The sequence below is a fragment of the Mastigoproctus giganteus genome, chromosome 5 (assembly GCF_048544385.1).
Source record: "Mastigoproctus giganteus isolate SK-2022 chromosome 5, ASM4854438v1, whole genome shotgun sequence".
NCBI lineage: Eukaryota > Metazoa > Arthropoda > Arachnida > Uropygi > Thelyphonidae > Mastigoproctus > Mastigoproctus giganteus.
The window spans coordinates 119,428,890-119,441,072 of NC_143579.1; positions in this window are offsets into that span (position 1 = coordinate 119,428,890).

Genomic DNA, 12,183 nt, shown 5'->3' on the forward strand with positions numbered 1-12,183 from the left:
AGGCACTTTACCCACCCAGAGCCGTATGGTGCAAGGAAGCCTGAGGCTTATGTTCCACCAGCCAAAAAAATTTCCGACTTACCCTGAGAGAGAGAGAGAGAGAGAGAGAGAGAGAGAGAGAGAGAGAGAGAGAGAGAGAGAGAGAGAGAGAGAGAGAGAGAGAGAGAGAGAGAGAGTGTGTGTGTGTGTGTGTGTGTGTGTGTGTGTCAAAAGTAGTACCTCCGTAGCCAGATGGGCAGGAGCAGCAGTGCGTAGCATACACTTCTTGATTAGACTGGGGTTCGAGCCCGTGACCACCAAATACGGAGGATGCGGAAAGAATAAATGCTATTGGTATAGTTGTTTATGTGCAGATAGGAAGATGAAGTAGTTTTAGAATCTACAGGGACAAGAAACAATAAAAGTAAAGTATATATTTCCTCTGTTTAAAGAGATTGCAGTTTGCTGATAGTGATAGTTTAAAAAGAAATGTTGGGATTATTTATAAAACAAACATTTTTCAAAATAAAATGAAACTACTACTAAAGGTAGGATAATCAATCTCTCTCTCTCTCTGACTCGCATATCCCCGGAGAAATATGGCTTTAGTTGCTAATGCTCCTAAAAACCAAATAACAAACAACAACAAAAGTAGAAGGGAATCGCCAAGAAAGAGAAGAATGATGATATCCTCCAGCTTACGACCCTGCGTGTGCCAACCCCATACTCACCAGATGTTGAGCCCCTTGGGTTAACAGTTGTAAATTGAAGGAAAAAATAAACAATTATAAGAGGGATCGTGTTTTTAATCGTCTTTCATTTCTGTTTAGTGAAAAAAGGTTAGTTTAGGTTTTTACGTGACTTTGGGAGGGATTCAAGAAAAAACTGTTCCAGTTGACCTTTCACGGCCAGGGGATACTGTAAACTGGAGTTTTACACAAGACATGGATCTTTACGAAGCTGAGTAGTGGATTAGCTTAGCTCCTCCTCCTCCTACTGCTTTGCAGTGATTGGATGATTTATTCCTTTGCGTAATTTTGTTTCCCGATTGTTTCTTCCCCTACCATTGATAAGGGGCCCTTAACTATTCATTGGGAAACAAGTTTTTCCCCCTTTGGCACTAGTTTAAAATCAGAAATGATTTACTGTTGGATTTAAATAGGGTAACAAAATCACAGAAAGGAATAGATCGTCCAATGAGTGTGAAGCCGAAGGTTTCACACTTCAAACTGTCAAGCTGACAGATAATGTCCGTATTTGTGTTTCTTTTTACAGCAAGGATAGTCTCAATACCTTGTTAGTATTAGTATTATTAATGGAGATATGGTGCAGGGAAGCCTAAGGCTCATACTGCACCAGGCAAAAAAAAAAAAAAAAAAAAAAAAAAAAAAAAAAATGGAAAGAAAGAATAAAAAGAGTAAAATAATAAGTAAATAACATAAATAATAAAAGAAAGAGAAATAGACAACATATGTATTTCCCTTCTCCCACAGGAAACTATCCAGTTGACCTTTCAATTTCCCCAAACTGTCAGCTCAACCACCCATGTAGGTGGTAACTTATTCCAGTAATTTATAACTCGCTGGCTAAAATAAAATGTCCTGCAATTCAGACTAAACATTTCCCACTGTAATTTGAATATATGGCCCCTAGTTGTAGAATCATTTATAACCGTGAAAATTTTTGTCCTCATTTTGTCTCTCAGAGTCTTAAACACCTCAGTCAAGTCTTCTCTAAGGTGCCTAGTTTCCAGGCTGTGCAACCCCATATTCAAAGTCTTTCCTCAAATGGATGTGCTTTTGCCTATCTCAGCAGGCGAATTACCCATCTTTGGATCCTTCAAAGAAACTCATGTCTTTTTTTAGATGCAGTCTCCATACTTGAACACTGTTCCAAGTGTGGTCTAAGAATAGCCTTATATAATGTAATTGTGACGTCCTTATCTCTACTGGCAAATGTTCAATAAATCATCGATAGGATGCCATGGGCCTTCCTTGCAACCTGTCTGTAATGCTCGGAGAACTTCATGTCTGACTGTATCGTAACTTCCAATTCCCTTTCTTCCACTACTGACTTTATTTCAACTCCACCAAGTGTATAAGTTATTTTGGTTTTCTGTTCTCAGGTGTAAGACCTTGCACTTTGCTGGATTAAAGCAAAGCTGCCACTTTTCTGACCATCCTTGAAGTATATCTAGGTTACTCCAAAGAAGCTCTGCTTGGCGGTGATCATTAACTACTCTATCAATCTTTATATCATCTGCAAATTTAGACATCACACCCTCTATCCCTTCATCGATGTCATTTAAGAAAATCAAAAACAACAGTGTTCCCAATACTGATCCCTGGGGAACCGCACCTCTTACATTAACCCAATCTGACGAATAACAATTTATCACAAACCTGTGCCTCTTGCTCTGAAGCTATCCTGCTATCCATCTAAAGATTTTCCCTGTGATTCCAACCTATTCTAGCTTATAAAGTAACCGCTCATGTGGGACTGAGTAAAATGCTTTGCTGAAATCTAAATAAACAATGACAAAAATATTCCCTAAATCCAGCTAATGAGTGGCCCTGTCAAAATAGCTAACCAGATTTTTTAAACACGATTTTCCCTTTAAAAACCATGTTGAGATTCCTTTAGAATTCCATTTCTATCTAAATGATCCTGAATTCCACCCTTGAAACCCACGATTTTCCCCACTAGTGAGTTGAGCTCCTTTGTACTATGCATATGTAATATGAATTTTTGCATGCTCTTTGAAATTTTTGACTTCATATTTTACAGAACTTCATCCAGGCGGCATTTATATTAAAAAAAAAAAAAAAAAATTAATTAAATAAAAATTGTTAATAAAACTTACTATAATTAATCACTTTTAAAGTTGAATGTAGGTTTATATTTTAGGTTGCTAACATGTAACAAACAAGGAAAGTATCACTCGTCACGTACATCCAACACTGATTTCAATGTGATCGAGAATGAGATGGAGGGACAACTTAGTCGCTCCTCTTGTACCAGCTGGTGTTGAGGTTTCATAGAGATCACCATCTATTCCCATCATGAGCAACTGTTCTGACCTGTCTCCAGGCCACTCCCTTCTCACCCAGGCTATTATGGATGTTATCTTCTCATTTCAGTCATTGCTTCCCCCCTTGGTTGTGCTCCAGAGGATTTGGCTTCCCAGGTGAAACATGTAAACCGGTTGTTGTCCATTCTGATGACATGGCCACACCATTGAAGTGGAATTACATTCAGTGCAGCCTGTATCATCTGTATTTTACTGGACGAGTTGATAGGAAATGTCAACCTCTAACTAAATATATCTCAATGCTTATGAAGATGATGCATTTGCAATAGATCTGTGTTCATCTTCTAACTACAATTTACTGATGATAATACTTTTCCAGCCTGACTGCAATTTACTTTGGAGAATACTTCCATAGTGTGAAATTCAGCTTATGGATAATATTTCATTTATTAAAAAGACTTTCTCAGACTGACATTACATTGAAATTGTGTGAACTGACTGTAATTTCTCACTAGCTACTTTCTGTAGCTGGGACTCCAAATTCATTTTATATGAAGTGCAGCTCTTCAGTGTCTTATATTTGTGCAGGAACATGAAGTGCAGAACTTCAATATCTTGTAATGGAGTGGGAATTAATGATGTAAATCTGTAATTATCTATACAGTATTGTGATTAGTAACAGGGTGCCAGGAAAGCTGGCTGGGACCAGCTAGTACAATAAATAAATAAATAAATGTATCATCTGTATATAATATATGTATGTATGTAGCAGATTTGCCAATTTCTGGCTAGGGGGCCACTTGTTAATAAAAATGCAAAAAACAAATGTATAGTTTGATTGCAGACTCTGCCTCATCTTGTCTTCTGTTCCACTCTATGAAGGTACTTCATCTCGGCACCCTGCAGTAGGCTCTGATGCTTCACAAAAGGGTCCATGACTCACAGCTGTATGTCAAGGTTGGTACATAGGTGGACTTGTACACAGCTAACTTGACCTTCTTCACCTCCTTGCTGATAAGCCCTTGGGTTATGGCTTGGTACAGGCATCCTGAGGATGCAATCTTTGCATTTAGCTTTTCCTCTGTTTGGCTACCCCCGTTGAATATAGATCCCAAATATTTGAAGTGCTGAACTTGCTCAATGTTTCTCTCATCTAAGATGCTCTTCTGAGTGTACTCAGTGGATTTCTCAGTAATCTGCCAGAGCATAGAGATTAGTGTAAGGAAATCAGGCAACAACTCAGCATTGTTATGGACTTATATGAGAGCTTGAAGGACAGGGTGGATGCCCTCGAAGGATCTAAATTGAGGGGCCCATCAAGTTCTCAGCTGCCTACATCAATGCCAGAGCTTGCACTTGGTCATTACGCAACACAGCGGCAACCCCAAGGCAGAATGTGCTGGTCACACAGGAACTAGTAGTTGTTGATGACTCTATTATCAGGGAAAGAGGGAACATGCTTTGTAAAAAGGGTAGGTGGAACAGGACCAGGGTATGTCTGCCAGGGGCAAAAGTTGATGTTGTAGAGCAGATATCATCTTTTATGGGAACAAAAGGTGATATAGTTGTACATGTTGGCACTAATGATATTAAGAGTAGGAGAACTCCAGAATTACTTAACAAGTACAGGTCACTGTTGAAAAAAAAAGCCGTGAATTAGAGTTGAATTTGAAAATGTCTGCAATTCTGCCTAGACATGATAGGAGGGAGTATATGATGAGAGCCTTGTCAATCAATTCGGCCCTGGAAAGATTGTGCAAGGCTCAAGGGGTAGAATTTTTTCCAGCATAGTCTGCACTTGTAAACAGGAGAGAATGCTTCTACAGGGTGCAAAAATATTTGCTGATGCTATCGAGGTAGTGTTAGGTGGGTCGTAAAAGTGCTAGCTTAAGGGGATACAAGGACTACTAGATTAACAGTAGCCACTGGCAGAGGTGAAAGTGATTCTTGCACTGCTTCTGTTGGAATGAGCAGAAGCCTGGAAAACAAGATGCAGGATATTTCAGAGACTGCCGGGAGTCATTGCGGTACAAGTAAACACATGGGTTGTGTTAGGGTAGCTAAGAATAGGAACAGGTGCATGTATACTTGCGTGTACACCAATGCTAGGAGTTTGGTAAATAAATTTGATGAATTTGAGGTATTGCTCAAAACATCAAAGGCAGATATTGTTGGGATATCAGAGATGTGGTGTCACACAGATATAAGGAATGCAGAACTGCAATTTGGGGAGTACAATGTGTACAGAAAGGATAGAGAGGACAGGAAGGGAGGAGGGGTTATGCTATTAGTTAAGAAACACATAAAATCCAAGGAAGTGAATCCAGTTGACATCGCTGGACAGTGCAGTGTCGAGTCAGTTTGGTGTGACATAAGCATTGGGAGATCAAAATTGAGAGTAGGAGTGTGCTATAGGACTAATGACTCTGATGAGTATAATAAGAAACTGTACAGGGAAATAGAGTGGACCAGTAAATCAGAGAGTCTTATAATGGGGGATTTTAATTTCCCAGATATTGACTAGAATTTGTGGGTTGGTCACTCACACACTAGCAAGGCTTTTGTAGATTTATTGGATGATTGTTTTCACCAGCATGTTCGGGAGGCAACTAGAGGGAGTAATACTCTTTATCTGATTATCAGTAGTGATTCTTCATGCATTAAGAATCTGCAGATAAAGGAACCACTAGGTGGCAGTGATTACAGTGTGCTGAAGTGGGATTTACTCAAAGAGGTAACTACCATCAAGGGTAAAGGGAAGGGTTTTTGCTTTCGTAAAAGCAACCACATTGTCTGAGACAGTATATAAATTCTATACAGTGGGACCAACTGATGATGTTACCAACAGCAAACTCAAAATGGGAAGCATTCAAAGAACTTATCTTGGAAGCTACTAGGCTTTACATACCAATTAAGAAATATTGTTCAAGGTTTAGGGGCGCCTCCGTAGCCAGGTGGGAAGGAGCAGCAGTGCGTAGCACACGCTTCTTGATTAGACCGGGGTTCGAGCCCGTCACCACCAAATACGGAGGATGCAGAAAGGTCAAGGGATGACCACTGCATATTCCCGGAGCAATATGGCCTTAGTTGCTAATGCTCCTAAAAACCAAATAACAAAATAACTAACATCAAGGTTTAGGCCTAAATGGTTGTCAGATGAACTAATGACACATATGGCAGAGAAGAAAAATGCATGGGATGCATATAAATTAATGGGTGACATGGAAGCCTATGATAGATATAAGCTGGTCTGTAACCAAGTCACAAAGGAAATTAGGCAGGCAAAGGCAGATTATGAGAAATCCTTGGCAAAGGATGCAAAGAAAAACAGCAAAGAAATCTTTACCTATGTAAACTCCAGAAGGAAAGGGATGAATCAGATTGGTCCACTGGATATTGATCGTTCAGCTGTTGATGATCCTGCTCAGGTGGCTAACAAACTAAACGAGTATTTCGCATCTACATTCACACATGAGGAGTTATTCAGAAAGGGGAATGGCAGAGGTGAAGTAAACTCTGGCAGTGAGCTAGATGATTTTGTAATAACTGAGAGGAAAGTGGAGGAGAAATTGTAGGAAGTGGAGGAGAAATTTATATTAAAGGAGGCAGCAAAGGAAGTAAGCAAACCTTAACCATAATTATGAGAGCTTCTTTTGGACTCAGGGGAAGTACTCATAGACTGGAGATGTGCAAATGTGACCCCAATTCAAACTCAGGAAAGATGGTTGCAGGATAGATGTGTGAAATTTTGCCTTCAGCCAGTGGGTGGCCGATTGCCGGACAAATCTCCATCTGTTGTTGCGAAGTGGATAGTTTGAATAACTTCAAGGATGAACTACACAATTTATTGGATGGAATTGGCAAGTGATGCAAGAGTTTTTCTCCCCCTCTGGCTGATGCTTCATAAACTTTCTTTCTTGCAACATTTTCGACTTCCAATATTAATACTACGTGTACATGCACTTGTTTTTACTCTTAGTAAACCTAAGTAACACCCAATGTTACTTAGGTTTAATGGGCTGTGTTAGTAACCCTAACACAGCCCAGGTATTTGCTTGTTCCAAGAGGATCCCAAGGAAGTCTTGAAATCCCAGAGAACATCCTTTCCAGGCTGCTGCACGTTCAAGAAAAAGCAATGCAAGACTACTTAAACCTCTGCATGTGGCTGCTTTTTATGTATTAGTTTCTGTATCTTGCAAAGCTAGCAGTCTTCCAACCCACTGCTTCGATAGCATCAACAAATATATGTTTACCCCTTCTATTTCAGTGTATTACACTCCTGTACAGTCTCTACTGTTAACAAGCACAGACCATGCTGAGAAAAATTCAACCTCATGAGCCCTACACAGTCTCTTTGGAGCCGAAATGACTGAGAAGGCACTTATCATATATTCCCTCCTATCATGTGTGGCCAGAATTGCAGGCACTTTCAATTTCAATCGTAACTTGCAACTTTTTCTCAACATTACCCTGTATCTGTTGAATAAATCCAAAAAATCTACTACTCTTAATATCATTATTCCCAAGTATCACACAGTTGGTACATTTAACTGGGATTACTGCTACCTACCTATATTCAGTACTTTGCTGCCAATGTTAAACTTCAGTTGCGTCATTTCTCAGCCCGTCTGCCTAATTTTTTTAGATCTTGTTGCAGTAGCATACCATCATTAGCATTAGTAGAGGCATTTGATGCAAGAAAGCAAGCTTATGCAGCATCAGCCAAAAAAAAAAAAAAAAAACCCACTTCCACTTCACCCTCTGTTCGTTCAAAATACCTGTACAGCTGAGCCTTAAACTTATTTAGGCTATCAACCTCCACCACAAGGGATGGAAGTCTGTTCCACCAACCAACCACCCGCTGGCTAAAGGCAAATTTCCGCACGTCTATCCTACATCTGTCTTTCCTCAATTTGAATTTATGCCCTCTCAGGTGATTTTTCTGAGCTAGAGGAAGAATCCCATCAGCATTGAGCATGCTTAAACCATTCAAGGCTTTATACACCTCTATCAGATCTCCTCGCTGGTGCCTAGTCTCCAGCCACTGTAATTTGCAAAACTTAAGCCTTTCTTCGTAAGAGCACCCCTTTGTTCCATTCACTAATCTTGTTGCCCTTCTCTGTACTCGTTCCAGCAGCTCTACATCCTTCTTGAAATGAGGCCTCCAGACCTGTATACAGTACTCTAGGTGTGGCCTGACCATTGCCTTATACAATGGAATAATCAGCTCCTTATCCTGCTGGAAAAATTCCTGTATCCATGAGCTACTCTTGCAGCCCGTCTGCACTGCTCAGAGAACTTCATATCTGCCTGCACAACCACCCCCAAGTCCCTTTCATTCTCTACCACTGTCAGTGTAGTACCACAGTTGATACGTTGCTCTGGGGTTGCTGTTTCCCATGTGTGGTACTTTACATATGTCAATGTTAAACTTCATTTGCCACCTCTCAGCCCATTTCCTCAACCTTTCCAGATCCTGTTGCAGCAGCATAGTGTCAGTAGTGTCCTTGACAACCCTGCCAACCTTTGTATCATCTGCAAACTTGGACATTAAGCTTGATATACCATCATCAATATCATTTATAAATACAGAAAACAATAATGGACCCAACACTGAGCCCTGAGGGACTCCACTAATAACATTGGTCCACGATGAGCAGTGTCCATTGATTACCACTCTCTGTCTTCTCCCCCTCAACCACCCCTTTATCCATAGCAGCAATTTGCCTCCAATGTCACACTGCTCCAATTTGTGTAGCTGTCTTCCATGTGCAACAGTATCAAAAGCCTTTCTAAGATCCAAGTATATAATATCAAAGTTATTCCCTGCATCCAGTTCTTTTGTGACTGCATCATAGTATCCAATCAAGTTGGTCAGGCAAGACTTCCCCTTAACAAAACCATGCTGTGTCTGAGCTATAACTGAAGTCTTGTCTAAATGATCCTGCAGTGCTTCTTTAACCAGTGCCTCCATTAATTTTTCTGGAACAGAAGTTAAGCTCACAGGTCTATAATTACTTGTGTCAGCCTTTGATCCTCCTTTGTGAATTGGGGTCACATTTGCACATTTCTAGTCTATGGGTACCTCCCCTGAGTCCAAGGAAGCTCTCATAATTATGGCTAAGGGTTTGCTTACTTCCTTTGCTGCCTCCTTTAATATAACTGGATAGATCCCATCCACCCCGGGTGCGTGCCTTTCTTGTGTTTATCTTCAACAGTTTCTCCTCCACTTGACTCCCAGTTATTTCAAGATTCTGTAGCTTACTGTTAGAGTTGAATACACCTCTGGCATTCCCCTTGCTGAATAACTCCTCATGTGTGAATGTCGATGCAAAATATTCATTTAGTTTGTTAGCTACCTGAGCAGGATCATCAACACTTGACCCATCAATATCAAGTGGACCAATCTGATTCATCCCCTTCCTTCTAGAGTTTACATAAGTAAAGAACTCTTTGCTGTTTTTCTTTGCATCCCTTGCCAAGGATTTCTCGTAATCTGCCTTCGCCTGCCTAACCTCCTTTGTAACTTGGTTGCATATCAACTTGTATCTATCATAGGATTCTGTGTCATGTGTTAATTTGTAAGTATCCCATGCATTTTTCTTCTCTGCCATATGCCTCATTAGTTCATCTGACATCCATTTTGGCCTAAAAATTGAACAATATTTCTTAGTTGGTATGTAAAGCCTAGTAGCTTCCAAGATAAGTTCTTTGAATGCTTCCCATTTTGAATTTGCTGTTGGTAACATCATCAGTTGGTCCCACTGTATAGAATTTAAATACTGTCTCAGTCCATCGTAGTCGCCTTTACGGAAGCAATAACCCTTCCCTTTACCCCTAATGGTAGTTACCTCTTTGAGTAAATCCCACTTCGGCACACTGTGATCACTGCCACCTAGTGGTTCATTTATCTGCAGATTCTTAATGCATGAAGAATCACTGCTGATAATCAAATCAAGAGTATTACTCCCTCTAGTTGCCTCCCGAACATGCTGATGTAGAAAACAATCATCCAATAAATCCACAAAAGCCCTGCTAGTGCGTGAGTAACCAGCCCCCAAATTCCAGTCAATATCTGGAAAATTAAAATCTCCCATTATAAGACTCTCTGATTTACTGGCCCACTCTATTTCCCTGTACAGTTCCTTATTATACTCATCAGAGTCATTAGGCCTATAGCACACTCCTCTCAATTTTGATCTCCCAATGCTTATGTCACACCAAACTGACTCAACACTGCACTGTCCAGCGATGTCGACTGGCTTCACTTCCTTGGTTTTTATGTGTTTCTTAACTAATAGCATAACCCCTCCCCACTTCCTATCCTGTCTATCCTTTCTGTAGACGTTGTACTATCCAAATTGCAGTTCTGCATCCCTTATATCTGTGTGACACCACGTCTCTGATATCCCACAATATCTGCCTTTGATGTTTTGAGCAATACCTCAAATTCATCAAATTTATTTACTCAACTCCTAGCATTGGTGTACACACAAGTATACCTGCACCTGTTTCTATTCTTAGCTACCCTAACACAACCCATGTGTTTACTTGTACCGCAATGGCTTCCAGCAGTCTCTGAAATACCATGCATCTTGTTTTTCAGGCTTGTGCTCATTCTAATAGAAGCAGTGCAAGAATCACTTTCACCTCTGCCAGTGGCTACTGTCAATCTATTGGTCTTTGTCTCCCCCCAAGCTAGCAGTTTTCCGACCCACCTAACACTGCCTCGATAGCATCAGCAAATATTCTTGCACCCTTTCTATTTAAGTGTATCCCATCCCTGTAGAAGCAATCTCTCCTGTTAACAAGTACAGTCCAGGCTGAAAAAAATTCTACCCCTTGAGCCTTGCACAATCTTTCCAGGGCCGAATTGATCGACAAGGCTCTCATCATATACTCCCTCCTATCGTGTCTGGGCAGAATTGCAGACACTTTCAAATTCAACCCTAATTCTCGGGTTTTGTTCAGCAGTGACCTGTACTTTTTAATTCTGCTGGTCTCCTACTCTTAATATTATTAGTGCCAACGTGTACAACTATATCACCTTTTGTGCCCTTAAAAGATGATATTCGCTCTACAACGTCAGATTCGCTCTACAACGTCAATTACATTACTGTAATTAACCATTCTGCCAATCTTTAGTCATCTGCAAACTTAGTCAGTATTAGTCAACTTAGTCAATATCATTAATAAATACAGAAAACAACAATGGGTCCAGCACTGAATCCATGGAGACACAACTAATAACATAAGTCCACAAATAGCAGTGTCCTCTGAAAACCACTGTTTTCTTCCATGTAACCATCCCTAAACGGATGGTTCAGTGGATAAATCCATAGCAGTAACTTTCCCTTAATATCACACTGCTCAAATTTGTGCTTTTCTGAAATCCAAGTATATGATATAAAAATTATTTTTTGCATCCAGTTCCTATGTGATTATCATAGTAACCAATCAAATCGGTCAGGCAAGATTTCCCCTTAACAATCCTATGCTGTGACTGAAGTATAATTGCACATCCTGTCTAGATGGTCCTGTATTACTTCTTTAACCAGCAACTGAAGGACTCATGTTGCACTTTGATCCCCCTTTGTGAATTGGGACTTCCTTAAAATCCAAGGATGATCTTATAATCGTGTCTAAGGGTTTGCTTACCTCCTTTGTTGCCTCCCTTAATATAATTGGATAGATTCCATCCACTCCCCCCCAGATGCATTTCTGATGTTTATCTTCAATAATTTCTCTTCTACTTTCCTCTCAGTTATTACAAAATAATTTATCTTCCTGTTAGAGTTACGTTTCTGGTATCCACTTCCCTAAAGAATTTCTCGTGTGATGCAAAATACTTATTTAGATTTTCAGTAACCTGAAAGTTACTAACATTAAGTAGATGTATTATAGAGATAAACATGAGTTGAACTCATGTTTATCTCTATAATACATCTACTTAATGTTAGATGAGAGAACGAAATGGTTTGGTTTTTAACTATTTTTCCTTGCCAAAAGGTTGAGCCTATTGTATGGCACATTTTTAAATTAATTCTCCATCAGAAAATGGTTTTCTTGCTTTTGCTACCTCTAGGGAGACAGCAAATGAAGCAGCTACTGATGCTTCTTGTGATTTTGATACTGTATTAAAAAATGTTTTGTTTTCTTTGGATTTTTCACCT